Source organism: Elephas maximus, chromosome 15, assembly GCF_024166365.1.
Source record: "Elephas maximus indicus isolate mEleMax1 chromosome 15, mEleMax1 primary haplotype, whole genome shotgun sequence".
Taxonomy (NCBI): domain Eukaryota; kingdom Metazoa; phylum Chordata; class Mammalia; order Proboscidea; family Elephantidae; genus Elephas; species Elephas maximus.
In genome coordinates this window covers 23,717,383-23,744,421 of record NC_064833.1, presented here as the reverse complement: position 1 = coordinate 23,744,421, position 27,039 = coordinate 23,717,383, and positions in this window count along the sequence as shown.

Below are 27,039 nucleotides of genomic sequence, written 5' to 3'. Positions count from 1 at the left end.
GTCCTTTCTGTCCTCCTGGTATACACACTTAGACAGACTCCTAATCCCCCAGAGAGTCTCCCCAAAGAGTAGAAACAGTTCATTAAAACATTGAAGATAAAAAGAAAAACTTGGAAAGAAATAGGGTTGGAATCTCTTGCCAAAGGCATCAGCAACGTTGCTTATTAACTCTACAATAGTTTGGTTCGTGAAAGCTAGAAATGTTTATGAGAGTCTTCATTGAAAGTGCAGTTGGCATGTAACTTGGAGATTCAGAAAACAGTACCTACTGGTTGAAAGAAACTAGCTCTGTGGATTTTATACCTTTTTTTTTTTTTTTTTCCAAAAACTATCCAGGGGATACATTTTAGCCAGCTATTGGAACAAGGCTGGCTTTGATACCACAGATTAAAAATTCTAAACACATTTCGAGGTAACTTTGGAACAAGGTAGTTAACACAATTATGTTGGCTTTATTATTATGCCAGTGGAGCCTTTGCTTTCTAAGCCATCTGTTACCAGCAAAACCTTAACCGTGAGTAAGACAGGCTTTACCTAGGAGAGTTAGAATTTAGTTAATATTTGATTTCTAATTTTGATTAGTTATGTAACCTCAGGAAAATCATTAAATTTGGGGTCCTTTATTTTTTCTTTCATAAAATGGAGCAATAATACTCAACCTATCAATGTCATAGAATTTCTTTATTAATCAAATGAAGAAAATACATATGAGAAACTTCCAATATTAAAAAGAAAGAAAAAAAAAACTATAGATTCAAGGTAACATTAACTGTGTGGATCATAAAAAATATTGGATGACACTGTGAAGAATGGGAATTCTGGAACACTTAATTGTGCTCATGAGGAATGTGTACATGGATCAAGAGGCAGTCGTTCGAACAGAACAAGGGAATACCTCATGGTTTAAAGTCAGGAAAGTGTGTGTTAGGGTTTTATCCTCTTACCATACCTATTCAATCTCTATACTGAGCAAATAATCTGAGAAACTGGACTACATGAAAAAGAACAGGGTAGCAGGGTTGGAGCAAGGCTCATAAACAGCCTGTGTTATACAGATGACACAACTTTGCTTGCTGAAAGTGAAGAGAACTTGAAGCACTTACTGATGAAGATCAAAGACCACAGCCTTCAGTATGGATTACTCCTCAACATAAAGAAAACAAAAATCCTCACAACTGGGCCAATAAGCAACATCATGATAAACAGGGAAAAGATTGAATTTGTCAAGGATATCATTTTACTTGGATCCACAATCAACAGCCATGGAAGCAGGAGTCAAGAAATCAAAAGACACATTGGGCAAATCTGTGGCAAAAGACCTCTTTAAAGTGTTGAAAAGCAAAGATGTCACCTTGAGAACTAAGGTGCACCTGACCCAAGCCCTGGCTTTTTCAGTCACCTCATATGCATGTGAAAGCTGGCCAATGAGTAAGGAAGACCGAAGAAGAATTGAAGCCTTTGAATTGCAGTGTTGGCAAAGAATATTGAATATACCATGGACTGCCAAAAGAACAAAAAAATCTGTTTTGAAAGAAGTGCAGCCAGGATGGCAAGACTGCGTCTCACATACTTCGCACATATTATCAGGAGGGATCAGTCCCTAAAGCAGAACATCATGCTTGGCAAAATAGAGGGTCAGCGAAAAAGAATGTCAATGACATGGATTGACACAGTGGCTGCAACAATGGGCTCAAGCATAGCAACAATTGTGAAAATGGTGCAGGACTGGGCAGTGTTTTGTTCTGTTGTGCATAGGGTCACTATGAGTTGGAACCAACTTGACAGTACCTAACAACAACAAGGACAGTTCACCAGATCAGATATCTAGACTAGAATGAAGGCTGTAAAAAAAGATTACTTTATCCTTTACAGACTTGGTAGGCTTATCATCATTGAAATGCCTTACCCTAAAATGCAGAAGGGGTCTCTCCATTTACTAATGAGTATTCAGTTTCAATTTATTTGAGCCCCGTATCTGAAGAAACTCCATGCCATTCACGGGTTCATTTATTTTACAAATATTTATCATCTGTTGTTTGCCAGCTTCCATGCTAGGCACTGGAGACATGAATGTAGACTTATCTGATAACAGCTTAGAAGAGAATTCAGCAATATAATTTAATCTAATATAAATAGGCATTTTTTAAAAAACTCCTCACTTTCCAGTTGTCTCTGGCCCCACAAACAAACAAAAAAATGTGTTGGCCTTTCCAAAGTCACCAAACCCTTCTGCTACCCTCCTGACTCCTGATGATTTCTAGGTGTCTAGGTTGCAGTGGTATCAATCCAAAAATAATAATGTGAGAAGTCATTCTGATTTTAATTCCTTATAAAACAAAAAACCAAGCTTGTTACTGATAGACCAACACAATTATTCTTTCTAGATCTGCTGCCTCATTTCCTTTTTAAAAAATAATTTTAATTTTAGTGTTTAATCTCTTAAAGACCCTGAACTCATTGGCCATGATTTACTGTAGTTATTGATTTAGTCATTCCCTTTTCCAGAGAATTTTCCCTCAACGGGAACAAACTCAACTAGATAATGCTTAAGAGAAAAGTCTACTTTTCCCTCCAGAGTTTGACAAACCTTGCTATAATATTAGAAATGCTTCTCGTGTTGCAATTTCAGTCTTTTGGCAGCTTAACAACCCACTACTGTGAAAGAGCTTGGTCTTTGAAATCTGACAAGTGTCCTAGCCCTAGCATTGCCACTTATTCGATAATCCTGACATGTTACTAAACCTTTTTGAGCCTCAGCATCATCTTCACACTACAGAGGAGAAAACTTATCAGTCTGAAGAGTTGATGTAAGCATTCAAATGTGTTAATATATATATAACACCTGGTGTAGCCTCCTGATACATGGTAAATAGCTATTCAGTATAATTTTAAATTATTTCAAATACTATTGGGTTATCTGATCTGTGGCCACTCCTGTGATATCTACCACAAAAGGTGCAGAAATGTATTAACATGGTCTCTATCCCTGGTATACAGGAGCTGATTTGTACTGGCTCATTGTTAAATTTTTAGGAATTTTGTGAGCCAGTTGGCTCCATATTGGTTGCTTGGAATTAGCCATGATGGGTGTATTTACACTGTGGAAATAGGCAAATGATACAAACTGGGGCCTTCCCCCTCCCCCGCAAAGAACTAGTTATTAACTATTTTCCAGCATGCCACTAGTATCCTCAGGTTACTTCCAATTTAGCCAAGGGATAAGAGCAGACCTGAGCAGGCAGTAAGTGATGATACGGTAATTGAATGGCACAGATAATAAGCACTGGAGCAAAAAAGAAATGAAAGAGATCACATGAGAGGATGGGAAAGAGAGACTGGAGGAATGGAACTTAAACAGCACGTTTAGAGATGTGTAGCATTTCAGCTCAGCACAGCATCTGAGCACCTGCTTTTTGCCTGGCATCTTGCTGGGTTCTAGATATTCAGAGACAAAGGAGCAGAGCTGCTGCATTTGTTTCCCTGACAATTCAAAGATAATATGAAGGACCTATGGAAAGCACAAGGACAGAGCATTTGTAGAGGCTTTGAAACTCAGGGGAGGAGCACTCAAGCTGGGCGAGGAAGCATGAGGGAGGAAGTGCCATGGAGAGAACACATTGGATAAGCACCAAGGAGGAAAAATAGTCTAGACACCGTAAAGGGTAGTCATAAAAGATTCCCAGTAAAAGGATTTATTTCTGCTTTCCCTCTTAATCCATTGAGAAGTTACTGTCTGTGATCATAATTTGAGGTGGAATTAGAAAAGAAGGTACCAAAAAAGGTAAAACTTCTATTAGTAACATGAACTTTCTAAAAGATGAAACATTCAGAGCAGTGTAATAACCTTGGGAAAGTGGCTATTAGACTGTGTGTTACTCATCTTTGAATTCCAAATACTTGCCTGCCATGAACTTGATAATCAAGAACTTTTGAGAGTGGACCATCTCTGTTTGTCATGGAGAAAAACTTCAGACACTATCTCAACTCCTCCCTCCAATCTCCTCAAATTAAGTGAGTGGCACAAGGTCCCTTGGTTTTTTAATTGGGGATCTAAGGCTAGAAATAAGACCTCCTATCTCCTTGACTTAGTGTTGCCCTTTTACTGTCACGCAAACATGTCATCACTATCCAACATTGTTAAAGCAGCTTTTTTACTTGATGCCAAAAAGCCCTGCAGGATCATGAACAATGTATTCATAAACCAGATCATCTGTTTGGAAATTCATGGGAAATAAAGTTCAAGAATAGGGCTATATTTCTGTAGTTTGGGGCTTAGTATTTTTGTGTTGACTCCTTTATATTAGCTGGATTTCCATGACTCTGTCCCCTTGGATGGCAGTTGTAATTATGCAGCAGTTAACATCTTCCCTGGGTCCAGCACATCCCATAATTAGCTGTGTTCTCTCCGCAGCATATGACTCAATCCCATGTGGTTCTTCTATATCAAAGGCAGGGTGGCCAGATTTTTTTAACCACAATATTTGAGCATGTAGTGGCAGATGGCTGCACAACCCAAGTGCGTTGGTTCCTTTTGAAGAGCAACCTCACCAAAAACAAGCAAACAAACAAACAAAACCAGACCCTGAGATTTATTTTTGAAAAAGGAAAGAAACTTCTTGGGTATGTTTCCAAACACTGCATCATTGTAAAATAAAAGCCTGCCTTTTTTTTTTTTTTTTTCTGGAAGAACTAAAATAGACATAATTGAGTTAGAACTTTGAGGTCAGCCTTGATCAGGAAGGAGGGCACTTCCTGGTCTCTAATCAGAGGTCTGCAGAGGTTTATTTGGTTGAGCTAGGGCACTGGGTATAATGTAGTATGTCGTGGAAAGAACATAGAAGCGGGGGCAGAAGACTTAATTTCTTGTCTTTGCCCTGCAGCTTATTAGGTACTTAAAGCTTTCTGAGCTTTGGTGTATGCAAATACTTCTATCTGGAATCATTTATGCAAAACGCATATTATAAATGCAAGATCGTATATTATTAGACCAGCTGAAAAGTAGAGAATCTCAGGCTCCCTTCTGCACATGCACAGTAATCAACATCTACTTTTGAAGAGCCCTAGAGAAGGAAAAGATTGTGTGGATGCCCTGGCAAGCTTATTATAGGCTTAGTGAAACTCTCCATCAGGGAGTTCCTTATTATATTTGTAATAATGTATCAGAATGGAGAATGTTTTATTCACCAGGATTCCTTAGAGGAAAACAACTGTATTTGTTGAGGAAAGTACTTAGAATGGGAGGCTGGATCCAGTGGACGTAAATATGAGCTGTACTGCTCTCTGCTAAGGAAAGGAATGGATTTGCTTGTTACTTCCCAGAAAAAGACGAGAGAGAAGATGGAGGCAGCATTAAGTTGGGAGACCTCCCTACATGATCTGCAAAGTCTCCTAGATCTCAAATATTGAATAGCCTCACAAATGTGTAAATTTTGGTATATGTTTGTGTGAGGATGGGAAGGGATAGTTAGAGAAATGGTGAAGGGCCCTGCTTCACACTAAAGTTGATGTTGATTGGGCCTGAAGTAGCAAGCATGGGTATAGGAATGAGCAGGCAGAGGGAGGCACCAGAAAACCAGTCTCAGGGACTGGCAGGGATATTATGAGAGCTTTGGATTCACAGTCTAGAGAATTGGGCTTCAGATCAAAATCAATAGATTTTTAAAGGAGGATTTACAATTTAAACACACCAGCTAACACCGATGATGTGTGTACTTTCCAGAATACAGTTATTGCGCCAAATGCCTTACATGTATGATTTTATTTAGTCTTTATACTCAGCAGGGTCACTACGGTTGGTGTTACCCAGTATGGTAACTCATGTCATCCTTCCACATGGACTTCCTCCTGTGGCAGCAATGAAAATAACCCGTGCTTGTAGCCACTGCAGACAAAACCACGTGATTCGAAGTGTCATTGTAATTGGGTAATAATGGCAGCTCTGACTTGAGCACATTTGTTGTTAGGTACAGTTGAGTCAGTTCATACTCATAGTGACCCTGTGTACAATAGAATGAAACACTGCCTGGCCCTGCACCATCCTCAAAATTGTTATGCTTGTGCCCATTGTTGTAGCCACTGCGTCAGTCCATCTCAGTGAGGGTCTTCCTCTTTTTCACTGACCCTCTACTTCACCAAGCGTGAGGTCCTTCTCCAGGGACTGGTCCCTCCAGATAACATGTCCAAAGCATGTGAGATGACATCTTGCCATCCTCACGTCTAAGGAGCATTCTGGCTGTACTTCTTCCAAGACAGATTTGTTTGTTCTTCTGGCAGTCCGTGGTATGTATATTCAGTATTCTTCTCGAACACCACAAAGAAGTTTCGAAAAGCAAAATAGCATAGAGTTTTAGCCTTATAGGCATATTGGCACATGTAAGCTGGGCTTATGAAAAATGTTTTTGTTGTTATAACTAACCACAGTGATTTTTAAAAATAAAAAGTAACAAATTTCTGCTGAAACACTGCACAAAAATTTTATAGACAGTCATTTTGGTGTCACCCCTGTGACAGTGTCAGCTGGTATAGCCCACACCTCCTACACCCCCCTAGTGATACCACTGTTTACACTAACCTAGTCTTGGAGAAACTAAGACTCACAGAGGTTACAAACTGTCCAAGGAAACACAGCTGTGAAGTAGTACAACCTGGATTCCAAGTATCTTTAATATTCATTCATTTAGTTATTCATTAAATAAAAATGTATTGAGCATTTTTATCTACTAGACACCAAAGGGTATACAAAGATGATTTTAAAGTGAATCTTGCTCACAGGGTACTTACTGTCTAACAGGAGCCATAGGATGAGGAGAGAGTCATGGCTGTCGGCCACGAAAGAGGTTTACATACTAAGGATTTGTTTTCTCTCTTCTCCCACGTTCTTCCTCCTTATCTTTTGGGGAACCTTTCTACCGTCCACTGGCTATTACCTCTACAACTTCCCTTACACATCCTGGAGAGATTTTAACAAAATGTTTTCCCAGCAAAGCAGGTCTCTCCAAGGGGATTTCTGGCTTTGTTGATAAGCAAATATTTCTTGTTCATATGAAATTACTTTAATGAATTTATAGAGCCATATGAGCCTTCCCCTCCTCAATTGAAGCTTACTTACTGAGACTTCTCCAGAATCTCTGTTGGCCAACCCCCTCTTCCTGGGTCTCAACCACCTTGGTCTCCCACTACTCAGCAGCTCAACATTTCCTCTAAAATTTGCATAGAGGTGTACAGATGGCACAGGAAACTCAGATCCGCTAAATAGTTCATAAGCAACTTTCATAAGATTTGGAGGGAGAGGCTATCATGGTAATTTGAGATAGCCCAGAGGTTGTCATTTGTTTGATTTTTCCTGACTACTATTTTTTTACTATATATATATATATATATATATATATATATATATATATATATATATTTTGGGGGGGGGAGGGGGTGGAAACCCTGGTGGCATAGTGGTTAAGAGCTACGGCTGCTAAACAAAAGGTCGGCAGTTCAAATCCACCAGGTGCTTCTTGGAAACTCTATGGGGCAGTTCTACCCTGTCTATGAGTCAGAATCAACTAGATGGCAGTGAGTTTTTTTTTTTTTTTTTCGTTTTCTGTATTTTTACATCCCCTGAGTTTGTTTCCCATCCTCCTCACCCTCAGGCACCCTCACAAACACTGCCATGGCAATCCTCTTCCACATGTTGCCATGACAAAAAATTAGCATAGCACCTTTCAGAAAATACCTCTGGGGAGGGGGAGGGCACGCCAGCAAACAAACACAGAAGGTGCTCCATATTTTTGTAAAATGTGGTATTTCATCACCTGTAAAGTGAAGTTCACTCTCCTGAGGGACATAGGGCTCTTGATTAATGCATTGGTGTGATGTTAGAAATACAATTTAGTGTGCTGGAATTGATACCAGCCCTGAAGTCAGAGAAGTCAGAGAGGCTGTATAAATCCCAGCTCTGCCACTTCACAGCACTCTGACTTTGGGCAAGTTTTTTTATTTAACCACTCTGAGCCTCAGTCTCTTAATCTGGAAACTGGGGCAATAACACTGTCCCTACTTCATAAAGTTATTTTAAGGGTCAAATAAGATATAAATATATATGTATTTATATATATATAACACAGTAGGTGCCCAATAAATGGAGGCATGGGTTATACTGGGAGTCTAAAGTATGTCCATCAGGGAAAGTGACTCTTGCAAAAATCGTAAAAATTCTCTATCACATTTTCCTTGATGTTTCCGCACCAGTGTTAAATGGTTGTTTATGAGTTGACTCTTTTGGTTCATCTGGCTGTAATTCTGAAGATACACAATAGGAGTGTTTACAGCCGAATTAAAAATTCTGCTAACTTAAGAGAAGCCAAGTGTTGGCATTCCTAGCTGAAAGAAGAAGAAAAAAAAAATCTACCCCTGAATCTAGGCTTCACATGTGGGAAATTTATTTCCTAGGGAGCCCGCCAACTATGGGAGTTTCTGTAGCTTCAGACTTTGTTATCAGCTAAGGACCCTGTTGGGCTTATCACCAGTTCTGGCAGCTGCTGGCACAAGAGACTGTATATGGTTGCGGGTGGGGACAGGATGGAGGTGGGGGCTTTCCAATACCAGAGGAGATGAGTCTTTGTGGCACAAAAGTGAGTCTATAGCTTATCTGAGATATAAGGTCTTTGTGGGGAAGTAAGTGGGGATCCACGAGGGTGTGTGCTGAAAAGCTCGAGAGTAATGATTGAGCTTAATAAAACTTCCATGTACAATAAAATTTCATATTTATCTTTGTGTTTGACAGTGGTGGCTACAAAGTAACTTTGAACTACACTTTCAAACTTTTTTTGACTTAAGTTCCCTGATATCTTACTAGAAAAAGATTAGAAAAAAGATCAAGGAATAAGTTGAGCACTTATGTGCAAAAAAAAAAAAAAAGAAAAAACTATATACAGTAGGTATTCTTATTTTCATCTGGCAGATGAGAAGTGTGATTTGCTTAAGGTTTAAGAATTAAGAAATTAGTTCCAAGAATCCATCAATTCCAAATTTCCTTTCATCCGAAAAATATACCCTATGAATTTTTCTGTAATAGCATTTGTCTTTATTTTGTCCTATCAGTTTCAAAATCTCTTTCCCAGTGACTGATATTTAACCTGTTGCGGGGGAGTTGATTGCAACTCACAGCAACGCTATAGGACAGAGTAGAACTGCCCCGTAGCGTGTGTCCAGGGCTGTAAATCTTTATGGAAGCCACAGCTTTTTCCTGAGGAATGGCTGGTAGGGTTGAAACCCAACTTTTCGGTTATCAGCCAAATGCTTAACCATTATACCACCAAGATGTGAAGATTATTCAGCCTCTCCTATACAATAGAACAGCTGGTCAAGACATCTTCTAAAATCCCTTTGTATGGGAAAACAAGTTTGACCCTACAACACCCAGTATTTCTTAAAAGAACGAGGACAAAATTGATAAAAAATATTCAGCCAGGAATACTGGGAAGTCCTAATTAAACAGATTCCAAACAAAATGTGATCTGATCTTTTCTAGAATTTAGCTTCCTTCAAGATGTGAAACTTCGTATATGTCAGAGTTTAGCAAAAAAATAAGCCTTTAATGAAATTTTATTGAATGGATAGGATTTAAACATCTCAGAAAGCCTTTTTTCCATGTCTATTTATGATTTTTTTTTTATTTATGATTTAATCATTGTGTCACAAAGCAAACAAACAAGAATAAACTCCTCTTCAAACATACAAAATAAGCCAGTTAATTAGAGAAAGTGAGAATATGGTTAGTTGGAATTTTACTGCATTAAAAGATGGGAACTCATTATTAACTGATAATCATGTAGCCGGGTTTTACATAAATTCTTTCCTACAATGATTATTCCCATTTTATTGGCAAAGAAATGGAGGCGGAGTAAGATGTAATGGATTGCCTAAGTATTCACAGCTAGCTGAGTGAATGGGCAAGATTTAAACCCTTCTACTTAACCAGCTACAAAAAAATTGGTTCCCACCGATTCAACTCTGACTCAAATTAGTTTCTCATTAAACAATACACATATTGTTTTGTGACATTGATTGCCAACCCCACAACTTGTCAACACTAGACTTTGGTTTCCCCATTATCAGCTTTCTTGTCCCCTCCTGCCTTTTCATCCTTGCCCCTGGGTTGGTGTGCCCATTTAGTCTCATTTTCTTTTATGGGCCTGTCTAATCTTTGGCTGAAGGGTGAACCTCAGGAGTGACTTCAGTACTGAGTTAAAAGGGTGCCTGGGGCCATACTCTCAGTGTTTCTCCAGTCTCTGTCAGACCAGTGAGTCTGGTCTTTTTTTGTGAGTTAGAATTTTGTTCTGCATTTTTCTTCAGATCTGTCCGGGACCCTCTATTGTGATCCCTGTCAGAGGTGGTGGTAGGCAGGCACCATCTAGTTGTGCTGGACTCGGTCTGATAGAGGCTGTGGTAGTTGTAGTCCATTAGTCCTTTGGACCAGCCTTTCTCTGTGTCTTTGGTTTTCTCCATTCTCCATTGCTCCAAATGGGGTGGGACCAGTGGAGTGTCTTGGATGGCTGCTCATAAGCTTTTAAGACCCCAGACACTACTCACCAAAATAGGATGTAGAACATTTTCTTTATGAACTATGTTATGCCATGTGAGCTAGGTGTCCCTGAGACCATGGTCCCTAGCCCTCAGCCCAGTAATTTGGTCTCTCAGGAAGTTTGGATATGGCTATGAAGCTTCCATGACCTTTCCTTAGTCAAGTTGTGCTGGCTTCCCCTGTATCATATATTGTCTTACCTTTCGCCAAAGTTACCACTTATCTAATATCTGTATAGTGTTTTTCCCTTCTCACCCCTCTCCTCCCTCTTAACCATCAAAGATTATTTCTTATTGCATGTAAACCTTTTCACAAGTTTTTGTAATAGTGGTCTCATACCATATTTGTTCTTTTGTGATTGACTTATTTCACTCAGCAAAATGTCCTCCAGATTCGTTCATGTTATATTTCCAAGATTCATCATTGTTCTTTATCATTGCTTGGTATTCCATTGTGTGTACGTACCATAGTTTTTTATCCATTCATCTGTTGATGAGCACTTAGATTATTTCCATCTTTTTGCTATTGTGAATAATGCTGCAATGAACATGGGTGTGCATATGTCTATTCATGTGATGGCTCTTGTTTCTCTAGGATATATTCCTAGGAGTGGGCTTGCTGGATCATATGGTATTTCTATTTCTAGCTTTCTAAGGAAGCGCCATATCATTTTCCAGAATGGTTGTGCCATTTTGCATTCCCATCAGCAATCATAGGAGTTCCAATCTTTCTGCAGCCTCTCCAACATTTCTTGTTTCCTGTTTTTTTGGTTTGTGCCAGTAGTGTCTGAGTGAGATGGTGTCTCATTGTAGTTTTGATCTGCATTTCTCTAATGGCTAGTGATAGTGAGCATTTCCTCATGTGTCTGTTAGCTGCCTGAATGCCTTCTTTGGTCAAGTAATTGTTCATATCCTTTGCCCATTTTTTAATTGGATTATTTGTCTTTTTGTTGTAGAGCTGTTGGCTTTTCCTATAGATTTGAGAGATTAGACCTTTGTTGGATATGTCATAGCCAAAAATTTTGTCCCTGTCTGTATGTTCTCTTTTTACTCTTTTGGTGAAGTGTTTTGATGAGCATTAAGTGTTTAATTTTTAGAAGATCCCAGTTATCTAGCTTATCTTCTGGTGTTTGTGTATTATTAGTTATGGTTTGTATCCCATTTATGCTGTGTAATAGAGCCTCTAACATTGACCCTATTTTTTATTCTATGGTCTTTATAGTTTTTGGTTTTATATTTAGATCTTTGATCCATTTGAATTAGTTTTTCTGTATGGTGTGAGGTATGGGTCGTGTTTCATTTTTTTTCCAGATGGATATCCAGTTTTGCCATTACCATTTGTTAAAAAGACTGTCTTTTCCCCCATTTAATGGATTTTGGACCTCCATAGGTTTTTTTAATGGGTGATTTTTTTCAGAAGTAGATCACCAGGCCTTTCTTCTGAGGCATCTCTGGGTGAACTTGAACCTCCCCTCCTTTTGGTTAGTAGCCTAATGCGTTAACCATTTGTACCAGAAACTCTAGCTATATTGACTGTGAACTCTATTTTCCACTGCACTTAGTACCGAAAACCAGTTCTGAAGTTCAGAATACCTTCATCCTTGCAGAGACTGTTCATAGATAAAGAATAATAATAAATGTGGTCTTGGGTGCACAGCAACAGTGGCACAGGGGAGCTTTGCAGAAATTCAGAATCCTTGGGCCTGACTTCCATGTACTAACTCAGAATCTTCTTTTTAACAAGAGCTTTTGGTGGTTTGTATGTATCTTAGTGTTTTAGAAGTACTGCCCTGGAAGTTAGGACCCATGGCACTCTCAAGGTTTTTTTTTCTTTAGTGGATACAACAGGATTGGACCATTTTAAATAGACTTCTTTGCATTCTTGGTAGTGGAAAATATTTTGACTGTTATGATTTCTGTCAGAAATATGGCAGAAGATCAAAAATGTGTGCTTTGGAATCATTCACTGATACATTCTGCCAGATCGCTTGTAGGTTATCAGTGCTGAGGAAATTGAGCCTCCACAGGACGGTTTCTCACTGGAGGCACTGACATTCACAATCTCTTCTGTAGGAGAGGAAGCAGATGGGCCTGGACATAGATATTACGCGTTCCGATAGTGAGCTGGCAGTCTTTCATGTGCTGCCCAGAGCAAAGTGGGAAGAATTCTGTGTTAATTTTTTTAATGTCTTTTTAATTAAAAGTGTCAAGCCCCAGAGTTTCACTGAGAGAAATGAATTCTTCTGTGTTACCATCTTTGAAGTGAAAGCCAATTCAAGGAGCCATTTATTTTTCTTAGTCTTGGTTTCTAGTTTCCTTGTTTTCCTGTTTTTTGGTATGTTTCAAGGTTAAACCCAGTTATTATTATTTTTTTAACTTTCGGATTTGTATCTGTAGTCATATTGGGACAAAGAATGGATCTCCTCTTATATCAGTTAACCATGGCCCAGTGATGCTGCATAATGATGCAACACATCCATGCCATTCAACAATATGCATTTATTTCTCATACAGCTATGGATCAGTAGCAGGTTGGCTCGTCTAGATGGATCTTGGTTAGGGAAGCTTCCTGCAGTGGCTCTGATCCATTTGTCTCTTATCCTCATCCTAGTACTTGGAGGCTGAGCATGCTCTTCTCATCACAACGACAGAAATGCAAGAGAGCAAACAGAAACATACAAGGTCAATGGCAACTGGTATGACCTAGACTCAGAACTGACACATTGTCGTTAACCACCTTATTCTGTTGACCAAAGCAAGGTCCACGGCAAAACCAAATTCAGGGGGCAAAGAAATTTATTCTACTTCTTTTATGGAACTATGAAGTCACATAGCACAGGATGTAGATAGAAGGAGAGGTAATGAATTGGGGCCAAGAATATAATCCATACAATCGACCATACTGTCTGTTTTGGTTTCTTGTGTTTTCTGTAATTCAAAGATTTCTAACCTCATGGTTTCGATAACAGTAGACATTCTGATGTATGTGACATGGTGGATTTACATAGTGTTTTTTTTTTGTTTTGTTTATTTATTTTGTTTTCCTATATGCTGAAAAGGGGTCTACTTAACACTTTGGTCTCAGATTTATCCCAGATCTTTCATCATGCTCACAGATAATGTGGCATTATAGAAGACCATGTTATACTAATTGCAAAATCATTTTAGTTGCCCAGTATTATGGATTTTTCCCCTGCCTGATGATATAGCCTTTCAGAGGAAGGCAGGTCAGGTTGGGGAGAATTACTAAATGTAAATAATGGTGAATAATTCAAACACCAGTCATTAATCTATTGAGAAATTAGTTGGTAATAGGGAACCCAAGAAATTCTCCCATGGATTAATAGTATCAAAATTCTGCTTCTCAATGACTCTTTCAGATTAGAAAAAAAAAGAAAGGAAAGGTCTTCGGTCTTCTTGTCATTTCCCAAAACTCTGGAAAACATTTTCTTCATATGATACTTCAAGCAGAAAATTAAACAACGTTGTTTAAACAGGGTGATTGCTTTAGGAGCTATAATTTGAATGTTCCTTGCACTAATATCTCCTTCCCTGCCCCCACTGTCTAAAATTTCACCCTCAGAGAGTCATCTATTGGGCTAAGGTTTTATTGTTTATCAGTTCTCTGTCCCCCAGCTCACTCATGGGAGATCAAAAAATCAGTTATCAAAACATTAACCCCCAAGAAGGCCAACCTTTTATATAATCCTGCATTTTAGTTACCTTTGTGTTATCCTACTCATCACAGACTAGGTTAAGATCTTGCCTTTCAAACCCAAACTTCTCATTAAAAGTCATGGCCAAAGAAAAGAGCAATTTTTCCTTAGGAAAAAAATATTGCCTAGAATACCCAATGTCTATATTTTTGTGTTTATTTTTGATTCTGTCTTAATGTTAATTTTTCCTTTCTGTCACATATAATTTGACTTCCACTTTATTTGGAGGAGCCAAGGTTATCATCCAGAATAATGAATTTGGGGCTGACAAGAGAAAATAATAAAAAGCTCTTGTAAGTGGTTGTAGCTAAATATGTTTAAGGAAAGGGACCTCAAGTAATCAATTTAGTTGTTCCTTTTTCTTCTGTACATTAATAGTCCTCCATGATCACAAAGTTCAGCTCAAGCATAGCTTCTTCCTGGAAACACTCCTTGTCATCCTCGCATTGGGAAACGGACCACCACTTCCTTACTGGCTCCACTGTAATAGTCACAGGACTTGAAGCACTTGCTGATGAAGATTAAAGGCCATAGCTTTCAGTATGGATTATACCTCACCTTAAAGAAAACAAAAATCTTCACAACCGGGCCAATGAGCAATATCATGATAAATGGAAAAAAGAAATTGTCAAGGATTTCATTTTACTTAGATCCACAATCAACACCCATGGAAGCAGCAGTCAAGAAATCAAAAGACACATTATATTGGTCAAATCTGCTGCAAAAGACCTCTTTGTCATGTTAAAAAGCAAAGACGTCATTTTGAGGACTAAGGTGCACCTGACCCGAGCCGTGATATTTTCAGTCACCTAATATACATGTGAAAGCTGGACAATGAATGGACAATGACCGAAGAAGAGTTGATGCATTTGAATTATGGTGTTGGTGAGGAATACTGAATACACCCATAGACTGCCAGAAGAATTAATAAATCTGCCTTGGAAGAAGTACAGCCAGAATGTTCCTTAGAAGCAAGGATGATGAAAATTCATCTAACTTACTTTGGGCATATTATCAGGAGGGGTCCATCCCTGGAGAAAGACATCGTGCTTGGTAAAGTACAGGGTCAGTGAAAAAGAGGAAGACCTTCAATGAGATGGATTGACACAGTGGCTGCAACAATGGTCTCAAACATAGTACCGGTTGTGAGGATGGTTCGGGACCGGGCAGTGTTTTGTTCTGTTGTACATAGGATCGCTCTGAGTCGCAACCAATTTGTCAGCACCTAACAAAAACAGCAACATTTATTAAGCACTTACCATGTGCCAGGTGTTGTGATAAACCTTTTCCAAGTTAGCTCATTGAATTCTCACAGTATCCTTATGAGCAGGTACCATTACAGTCTTCAGTATGCTATAATTAAAAGAAATGAGGCATGAAATAGGTAACACAAAGTCACATATCTAGAGAGTGGTAGGATATCATGGGTATAATGACAGTTGCACCTGCTTCACAGGATTGTTGTAAGGATTAAATGAATTAACACCTGTAAAGTGCTTACAGTAGTACCAGGCAAACGGTAAGTCACCACTACTGTTATTATTCTGTCATAGTATCTGCATCATTTTATTGCATTGGTTTTAAAGATTGCCTTTTATTGATATATATGTATGTATGTGTGTGTGTATATATATATATGTTTATATAACAAAAAAACAAACCCATTGCCGTTGAGTCGATTCTGACTCATAGCGATCCTATAGGACAGAGTAGAACTGCCCCATAGGGTTTCTAAGGCGTGTTTGGTGGATTGGAACTGCTGACCTTTTAATTATCAGCTGAGTGCTTAACCACTACACCACCAGGGCTCCTTTGAGTTAGAGCAGTGGTTCTCAAATTTAACATGAATCAGAATCACCTGGAAGGATAGTTAAAACAGATTTCTCAGTCCCGTGCCCAGAGTTTCTAGTTCAGTAGGTCTGGTTGGGCCTAAGAATTTGCATTTCTAACAAGTTTCCAGCTCGTGTTGCTGGTCCAACAATGTTAAGAAGTAAGTTCAGTAGGCAGGATAGTCTAGGCTATCCTAAGTTAACCATGAAATCTCAGGACTTAACACAAAAAAAGAATTTGTTTTCACTTATGCACACGTCCTATGCAGGTACACGGAGGCTCTGCACTACCTAGTCACTCTCAGACTGTAGTGGATGCTGTGGTGTGCCATCCACACTCATTCCCTCAGCTTCTGGAACTTGCTCCCAGCTCAAGAGAGCTGCCGTGTCCAAGGGCACACTCACTCCTTAGAGGCAGCCAATATCTAATGATGTAGTGTATAAAGTGTTGTATAACAAGACCCGGTCCCTTTGCCAGAGGGTGGGACAACTTGAAAGGCATCCCAGATCTAGAGCTTGATTGGTTTGTGCTTATTTCAGCCTGAGTCCCTGTGGGTTCCTGTTTTAGAACAAGCTAGGAAACAGACTCAGATATTCTGTATTCAGGAAGTTTATTGGGGAGTGCACTCAGGATCAATATCTAGAGGTAGTAAAGAAAGTAGGATTGGGCTGAGCGTCTGATGCATTGAGAGTCTAGTGCTGAGATGAGTGCCTGTAACTAGTGGGGCTGCTTAGCACAGAAGCAGTGGCATAGCTGCAGCAGTGAAGGCCCATTAGCACCGTGTAAGAATTCAGCACCAGTGGGTAGGTCTGCTTTGGCTGGCTGAATATTCGGAGAGCCACGTTGGCATTCTTCTTGGATTCACATGCCCTTTTTACTGCTCAGATACCTTGTCGTGGTCTTATATTAATCAGAGCATCACTGCCATCTGGGGAAGTGTTTAAAAGTGTATAATTCCTGGCTCTGCTCAGTGAATCAATCTCAATTTCTCGTAGTCACCAGACTTGAGGATTTTGCTTCATTCTAGGCAAAATATTGTTCAGATGACCACTGAGAAACAGAACTGGGGGGTGTTCAGGGATCAGAAAGCACTTTAAATGAAGACATTGAAGATATACAGCCTAGAAAAGAGACACAACTTGAAGGGAACCTAACCATATTCTCCAAATGTTATGAAGGTGTCATGGGAGAGAGGATATCAACTCACTCTGATCACTTCTAGAATAATCCTAAACTAAATATATACTCTCCAAGGGTTTAGGGGTCGTGTCTGTTGCACTCATCACTGTATCCCCAGAGCCTGCCCTAGTACCTGCCAAAAAGTAAGTGCTTAAGAAATATTTGATTGACTAAAGGAGACTGAATCAATGTTTAAAGGAGTCAAATTTTAAGTCAATGAAATGACTAAACACTTTTAGGATTCTTTCTTTAACAATAGCATAGGCTGCCTTACAAGCTAAGTCAAGACCTCATATCTGAGATGACTTTCTCTCAGCAAGGGACATTGCAAGTACAAATTTCTGCTCTGGGTAAAGAGTTGGGTTTCTAAGGCTCCTTTCAATATAAGATTCCACAGAATGAAAAGTGATTATCCGTTGTGGAAGAGCTGTGAGAAGTCATGGTGGCTACGATACACAGAAAGTTTTGAATTTTCAACTTTGAATTCCCACAGAGGTTCCAAAAATACTTTGGAGGAAGACACATTTACTTTGTCATTCAACTTCAAACATCAGTTATTAATATTCATATTATTTCCCTGTACTTACAGATGGGCTCTAGGTGAAGACCATGGGATCCCTAAACCTCTGGACACAGGAGTGGTAAAGAGTTGTAGATTTAAGACTGTCTCCCATTCTCACCAGCTAAGCTAGTGTTAAGGAGTTAAATCCTTTCTATTGTTGTCGAGGATAATTGGGTAGGAGCAGAAATTATGTTGCAAGCTCTGGGCGAAGAGAGTGTGATTTATAAATTCAGGGACCATAGTTCCCTTTGAAGATATGAAGAAAGCTTGTATCAACTATATGAAGAAAATGCATACTCATATGGTGTTTTGTAAGTAATTTCAGAGGGTAACATGAGCCTTTTAAAATCCATTCATGAATTACGTTAAGAACCCATGGGATAAAGATGGAGATTTTTAAAGGTCTTTATGCCTTCTTCATATTCCTTTTTGGGCACAGAAAGCTACTCTCATCCCTGATGCCTTATGAGGAAATAATTTATAGAGATATGATTCATTGCATTTCTGAAGTCCTAGAAGAGATGAGTGACCTGTTTTAGGGTTAAAGAAGATGGGTAGGGAGTCGATGTCTCATTTATGCTGTTGGATATATTAAAGCCAGTCAGGTTTTGCCCTGTGATTACAATACCACATCATAAATGGTACTGACTTGCACTTGGCCTTAGGAATACTTGTCTGCTGGAGTTATAGTTCAAAGTCCTCCGTGGTGTGTCACTTTACATAGGCAGCCTGAACATCATGCTTTCTTGACATGATTAATGGGCACTAATGGACCTGCCCATTGGAAGATGTATCAAGCCAAAATGGTATATATGTCTGAAATTACTATCACTATGGCCAGCCTTTAAGGAATTTATAGATGTATGCACCTTTTAGCAGAGAAAAGGCAAACTGTGACTTTGGAAGTTATGTGGTAAAGTGGAAAGGACAAGACTTGGAGACAGAAAGATCTGGTTGAGAATTCAGCTTCACACTCATTAGGTATATGATGTTGACCAGTTACTTACTTATATTGAGCCCCAGATACTTCATCTGTAGAATGGGGCTAAGACCACCTTTTTCACAGGGTTGTTGGGGGTAATGTAGGTAAAGCACTTAGCTTAAAGTCTGTTACAAAAAGGCCCAGGAGTTCCTTGGTTAGCAGCTGCAGGACATATGATGTCCTTCCTCTGTCTCCTTGTCTCTGTGTATCTCCTCTTTCATAGAGACAGCAGTAATATAGGATTCAGACCTACTGCACTCCAGGATGACCTCATGTTAACCTAACTTATAACATCTTCAAAGACCCTATTCCCAAACAGGGTCATATTCACAGGTACACGGGTTAGAACTTCATATACATCTTGAGGGGAGGGGAACAATTCGGTACATAACACAATCTCAGGTTAGTTTGTTTGATCGAAGCCCATCAAGAAGAGCAGCATTAGACAACCTCTGAAAGGTGGTCAGGCCTGTGGCAGGGGTACTGAGAATGCAGGATGCCAGGAGTAGAAAGTAGCAGGACTAAAGTGACTTGGGGACAGTGGGAAGGGATAGGAAGACAAACTTCACCTCCCTAATGCATTTTTTTTTTTTTTCCAGAAACAGTCCTGAGATCTCCTACATCTCTTCAGGATCTACCTATTTCCAAACTTTAATTTTACCAACTGAACACTTCGCATTGTCCCATATGGCACCATAACAAGATTCAACATAAATTTTGGGGAGACACAATTCAATCATAACATAACAAGTATGGCCAGGATCAATACAAACAAAACATGCCTCATGAAAACACTCACCGGAGGCGTTGTGGCAAGTGGTTTCTGAGGAAGCCAGAAACGAACAGCATTTTCATTCTGCTCTACAAAGTAATATGGGAAATACGTATTTCTCTAGAGTGGCAGAATGGACAAAACCATTTCCTGGTTTCCTTAGAAACACCTCTGGTGGCCTGACATTGTAAAGTTTATTCAATCTGTTTTTTTAGAATAATATTTAATACATGGTTTAAACCCAGCCCTGACTGAAATGTCCTGTTGCTTCGTTTCACCATGCCAAAACGTATCTCTCTTCCCTCATTTCTTGTATCTGGACCTGTGAGAATGGTTAGTGGGATTGTATTTGTGAGAAATGCTTTAATTTGCTTTGGGAAAATTATGCAAATACATAATGTAATAATCTGATTTATACTACCTAGAGAGAGTTAACTGAAGAGGAAAATTAAATGATTGTGGGCCTAAGTAGATGATTTATGAGTAAGGCCTTCAAAATGTAAAAGTTCTAACAACAACAACAAAAAACTTCTGTAAAGGTTGAGATGGGAGAAAAATGAGGTTGGTTGGTGCAAAGACGCCTAGGTAAGATTAACGGGCTGAAATAGAAAACAATTTTGTCCCTTTAGACAAGCACCAAGACACTCAGATTAATGATTTACTGCATACTTTTATAAAGAACCTTTTTACCCTCTAGTCCTAGGTGGCCTGAAAACAGAATATGGCAATTTGCAAAATACTTTGGGGTAAGGAGGGTGGGAGATTGTCGTGCAATATAATGATTAATGCTTTGGGGACTTGTGGAGATGAAATCATTGACTGCTAAAGGTTAATGGCAAGTACAGTTCTGTGATTCTATTGTCCAGACTTAGAATATACTAAATCTTGCATTAAGAGTTATAATGCCTCCATTGGACTATGTAAGATTTATTGACACACCTGTTAGCAATTTATAATCTTAGACGGATGAGATAAAATATTGCCGTATTACAAACCGTACAGAGTGTTGGGCAATTCAACACCAGTGTTCAGAGAAGGTATAAGCTGTGTAATTCCCTTCAGGGAGATAGTAAAGCAACACTGGACAGAAAATCTTGGGCAAGGTCATGATACAGCAAGTAGTTTGACGTAGACCTACAAGGTGCCCAGCATTTGAATAGTATCTCTGCCCTACATGTCATTTGCTGCCAAAAATGTCCATGGAAACATGACTTCAGAGAAAAGCAAGTGTAGAATATGGAAGTGATAGGTTGTCACTGTGGCAAGGTGAAAATGTTGGCCATAAAAGAAACAAAAACAAGTGGTTTGCAATCAGCTGCTAACCTAAAGGTTGGGAGTTCAAACGCACCCAAGTTGCTCTGCAGAAGACAGGCCTGGTGATCTGTGTAAAGATTACAACCAAGAAAACCCTAAGGAGCAGTTTTGCTCTGTACACATGGGGTCACCATGAGTTGGAAGCTGACTTGACGGCAGCTGACAACAACCACCTTAGCTCTTTTGGTTAAGACCTGAGATAATTTCTTTCAATGCGACAACTATCTATTGAGAAGCAACCCTTTGCAGAGCTTGATTCTAGGAACTGGGAAAAGAGCAAGATGAATATATAGGGAATGTCTTTATATAGTGGGTATCTTTCACTATACTGGGTGCTCACAGTATAGTGTAAAAGACACAATCCACATTTAAAATTGTCCTTGAATAAAAGACAGAATAGGACAGTGGTAAAGGGAAGTATTATGAGAGAATAGCGATGGTAAGAAATTCATACGTAATGAGATAATTTGGGATTAGTTTTTAATTCCCTCTGGTGGTGAGGGATAGCAAGCAAAAAGGAATTTATGATGAAGCTTTTCTCAAATTAATTTGCAAAATAAGTAGCTCTGAGGTGGTTTAGCAATTACTGTGAGAGAAATACTTCTAACTTGTTTTTTGGTTTTGGAATGTACAAGTTTATGTGAATATATGCAATATTTTTCATATTAGAGTAGTGAGTGGCTTTAAAAATGGTATTGTGTGAATTACCCACACATAAATATATGTAAACTTTCGGGTCAAAAAGGCCTAGGTTCGAGCCCCAGATCTGCTACTTTTTAGTTATGTGACTTTGGACATTTAATGTCTTTAAATTTCACTTTCCTATCTGTCAAGTGGAAGAAATCATGAGAAGTGTGTTATGTGAAATACCGGGACAAAGTGCTTGTCTTAGTCATCTAGTGCCAAAACAGAAATACGACAAGTGGATGGTTTTAACAAAGAGAAATTTATTCTCTCACAGTCTAGTAGGATAGAAGTCCAAATTCAGGGCATCAGCTCCAGAGGAAGGCTTTCTCTCTCTGTTGGCTCTAAAGGAAGGTCCTTGTCATCAATCTTCCCTCGGTCTAGGAGTGTCTCTGCACAGGAACCTCAGGTCCAAAGGATGCACTCTGCACCCGGTGCTGTTGTCTTGGTGGTATGAAGTCCCCCATGTCTCTCTGTTTGAGTTATCCCTTTTATATCTCCAAAAAGATTGGCCCAAGACACAATCCAAACTTGTAGATTGAGTCCTGCCTCATTAACATAACTGCCGCTAATCCCATCTCAACATCATAGAGATAGGATTTACGACACATAGAAAAGTCACATCAGGTAACAGAATGGTGGAAAATCACACAATACTGAGAATCATGGCCTAGCCAAATTGATACACATATTTTTGGGGGACACAATTCAATCCATGACAGTACTCAATAAAACATTGTGTAAAAGTTGTTGGGTAAAATTTGGTTCAATGAAACCAGGACTGGAGTGTCAGTGGTGGTAGGCTAGTAAATGTTCAAAAACCAGTTCTTTGGGTAAAAGAGCCCTGAATTATAATATTTGTCAATTTCTGCAGTGCAAATACTCTCCATTGACTTTAAGCTGCCAACACAATATCACAGAATATATAGTTGAGAAAAAAAGCAGTGTGCAAATTTGGCTCTCACAAGCTCACGTGGACCACTTCCAGCAAACCACTGAGTGTCAGTGTCTGAACGTAACGGCATTTAAAACTAAATAAGCCTGACTTGGGAAAATAAACTGTTGACAATTTTGGTTGTTTTGTGTGGATCATTGTGTTGGAACACACTCTGCAGGGACTACCATCTCTCCTGGGAAAAAGTTAACCCAGGAATGGGAGATAAGTTAGGCAAGCTACCATGGGAACGAAGAACTTCCTTCTCCCTGACATAAAAATCGGGTAGACTTAGCGCTAAACTGGTTGGATGCCATAACCCCAGTCAAATCGTGAGAAAAATATCAGACAATTTCCAATAGAGAATCATCTTACAGGATACCTGACCAGTGCTCCTCAAAACTGTGAAGGTCATCAAAAATAAGGAAAGTCTGAGAAACTGTCCTAGCCAAGAGGAACCTAAGGAGACACAAAAACTAAACGCCATGTGGTATCCTGGATGGGATCCTGGAACAAAAAAAGGACATTAGGTTAAAAACTAAGAAAATCTGAGTAAACTATAGACTTTAATTAACAATAATGTATCAGTGTTGCTTCATGAATTTTAACAACTGCTCCACACTAATGTAAGATGCTAACATTAGGGGGAATTGGGTATAGCATATATGGAAAATGTATTATCTTCTCAATTTTTCTGTAAATCTAAAACTATTTAAAAAAATAAAAGTATGTGTACAAGAGATTGCATGCTAACATTTAGAAAACAAATTAGTTATATTTACGTACGTGAATGTATAATTATAGAATAACCAACATAAGATTACATGGACCAAGATGTAAACAATGATTTATGAATTCACCGCGTTGTTAAAATGTAGAAAAAAATATTCATTCTGAGTTCATTTCAGCTTGATTCCACAGGAATTTAGCCAGCCTATTAAGACCGTAAGAGTTAAAGACACAAATACTCTCATGCTAACTGCTAATGTCATCTGTTATCCTTGGTATTCAGAATCGAGTGTACCCATTTAGGCCTGAGCAATGGCCACCAGTAAATTAACATGCTTACACTGAAGTGCAGCTATAAACCCACCCAATTACATCCCTGGACCAGACTCTAAACTCTAGTAATGTAGGAAGCATGTCTGTATTGCCCAGCGATGCATCTCTACCATGCATTTCAGTGCTGGCCACATTGAAGATATTTAAATAATGTTGATCAAACGAATGAATGAACCAAACTAAAGGAGAAGGTGACTCCATAATTCATGACTAATTGTAGCTTTTGAGAGACCCGAGTGCCAATTTAACAGTCACTTTAGTCTCTTCAAGGCTTTTTTTTTTTTTTAATTTTAGTTTTCTTCTGTAATATGATAAAGGAAAATGGGAGAAAAAGCAGCACAGAAGAAAATAAATATATATTTACCTTCATTCTAACACAAAATAGTATTCCTCTTGCATGCCTGCTAGACTAAAAGTCTTCTTTGAGGAAAGCCAAGTTAATTTAACTTCAATTTGGTCAAAGGCTGCCTGATGGAAATATATATTGTACATTTGGTTCTTCAACCAACTGTTGAGCAGCTGGTGAGAAACTTGTTGATTTATTTTTATTTCACACGGGTGTTTGATATTTTTCAAAGGGAATCTTGGTACAAGATTCAGACAAGATACAAGGAAACTATTAAATACCTTGCTGCCTGAAGTATGGTCTTTAATTAAACACTGAAACTGAAGTTCAGTCTATTTCTGCAATGTTCTTCCTGAGAACTGTATTTTGCAGAACTCCCACTTGATTTGATATTTTCAAGGGAAAAGATCATGTATGTTTATCTTCTTAATTAACTGTGTGAAATTGTACTTTCCACTCCTAATCTGAGTACTTATTTTTAAGGTCTAATTAAGATTTTCCTAAATAATATTTTTTTATTAGTCTACTTCTTGATTTATCAACTTTAGACAGTATCTACTGGTTCTTGAATATGAAAGATGAGAATGTGAGTTTATGTAGTACTTAGGTTTTAAGTGTAGATAAGTACGGCATGAAACATCAGTAGTTAAATAACAAATCTTTCTTATAGATCCATTGCTATTTGTCTGGCTATAGAAGACATACATACTAAACACTCTGGGTCCCCGGCCCAGATCCCCCTTTTCAGGTCATTACACCCATTCCCCAGCTGTTGTGAGTGCTGGTTGCTGATGGGTCATGCCTGGCCCAGGAGCTTATCCTTACCCCAACACCCAATGACTTACTGATACACGGTACTAAAGTAGACCACCCCTTACCACAAGCAGCACTTTCTCTAAGGTGCAATTCACATTGCAGATCTACCTCAGGATATTAGGTGGAAGTTAAACTCCAGCTGAAATGACATCCTTGCTGAGCTTTTTCCCTTCCTATCCTGCTACCCTTGCTTCCTTAATTGATCCTCCTGAGAGAGTTCCCTCAATAAAGCACTTGCAAAAGAACTATTGTCTCAGAACCTGCTTTTAGAGAATGCAACCTAAGACAGTTCATGCTAGAGAGGTCCAATGAAGTAGACACTAAAGATGGGATTCTAGAACTGGTACCCACCTACCAGCTGGGAATAAGTGCTTCATCATTGACAACGTTGTTGTTGTTAGGTGCCATCAAGTTGGTTCTGACTGATAGCAACCCCATGTACAACAGAATGAAACACTGCCCAGTCGTGTGCTGTCCTCACAATCATTGTTATGCTTGAGCCCATTGTTGCAGCCATTGTATCAGTCCATCTTATTAAGGGTCTTCCTCTTTTTCACTGACTGTCTACTTTACCAAGCATGATGTCCTTCTCCAGGGACTGGTGCTTCCTAAAATATGCCTAAAGTACATGAGACAAAGGCTCGCCATCCTTGCCTCCAAGGAGCATTCTGGTTGGACATCTTCTAAGACAGATTTGTTCCCTCTTCTGGCAATCCATGGTATATTCAGTATCCTTTGCCAGCACCATAATTCAAAGGCACCAATCCTTCTTCAGTCTTCTTTACCCACTGTCCAGCTTTCGCATGCATATGAGGTGATCGAAAATACCATAGCTTGGGTCAGGCGCACCTTAGTCCTCGAGGTGACATCTTTGCTTTTCTTCAAAGAGGTCTTTTGCAGCAGATTTGGCCAATGCAATATGTCATTTGATTTCTTGACTGCTGCTTCCATGAGTGTTGATTGTGCATCCAAGTAAAATGAAATCCCTGACAACTTCAGCCTTTTCTCCATTTATCATGATGTTGCTTATTGGTCCAGTTGTGAGGATTTTTGTTTTCTTTATGTTGAGGTGCAATCCCTACTGAAGGCTGTAGGCTTTGATCATCAGTAAGCGCTTCAAGTCCTCTTCACTTTCAGCTAGCAAGTTTCTGTCATCTGCATATCACAGGTTGTTAATTAGTCTTCCTCCAGTCCTGATGCTGTGTTCTTTTTCATATAATTCAGCTGCTCTGATTATTTTGCTCAGCATACAGATTGAATAAGTACAATGAAATGATACAACCCTGACACACTCCCTGATTTTAAACCACGCAGTATCACCTTGTTCTGTTCGAATGACCGCCTCTTGGACTAAGTACAGACTTCTCATGGGCACAATTCAGTACTCTGGAATTCCCATTCTTCACAAAGTTATCTGTAATTTGTTATGATCCACACAGTCAAATGCCTTTGCATAGTCAATAAAACACAGGTAGACATCTTTCGGGTATTCTCTGCTTTCAGCCAAGATTCATCTGACATCAGCAGTGATATCCCTAGTTCCACATCCTCTTCTGAATCTGGCTTGAAGTTGGGGCAGTTGCCTGTGGATGTATTGCTACAACCGCTTTTCAGTGATCTTCAGGAAAAGATCATTTGAATGATCTTCATTGACAATACAGAGAGTGTAATAGTCTCTGGTATGCTGTAGGTATGCAATTGTTACAACTCTCCCCTATGGGGAACTTTGATGGGATACAGGTGGAATGGTTACACTGGCTTATACAATATTCCTGGCATTTGAAAGGTACGTGAGACAGAGCCCCCACCATGCTGTATTCTTTACCTGGCTTCCTCCCCTACACTGTTGTATTGAAAAATAGTTTCCTTTGTTGGACTCCCCTGCACCCCCCACCCACCCATCTTTGCATTTGAATTCCTACTTTTGCTTGGAGGTTATATGTAAATCCCATTGTACTTGCATAGTATGATTAATGTTGCTGACATAACTTGTATGAACTCTCTACTTACAAATCCCTTTAAAAGTAACTTTCATGCCCACCCTTAGTGAGCAGTCTTGGCAGCAGCAGCAGCTCCGACTGGCTCCTTTTCCTTGTACAACCAAATAAAGGAGCCTTTCCTGTTCTCCCACCTCGGTCTCTCATTTATTGGCCAGTACGAGTCATGTCAAGCAAAAACCTGGGGTTTCCAACTGGTAACATACAGGGAAAATATTAATTGTAAGAACCTTGGATTTGGTCAACTGTAGCTGAGCACCATTGTTGCACTGA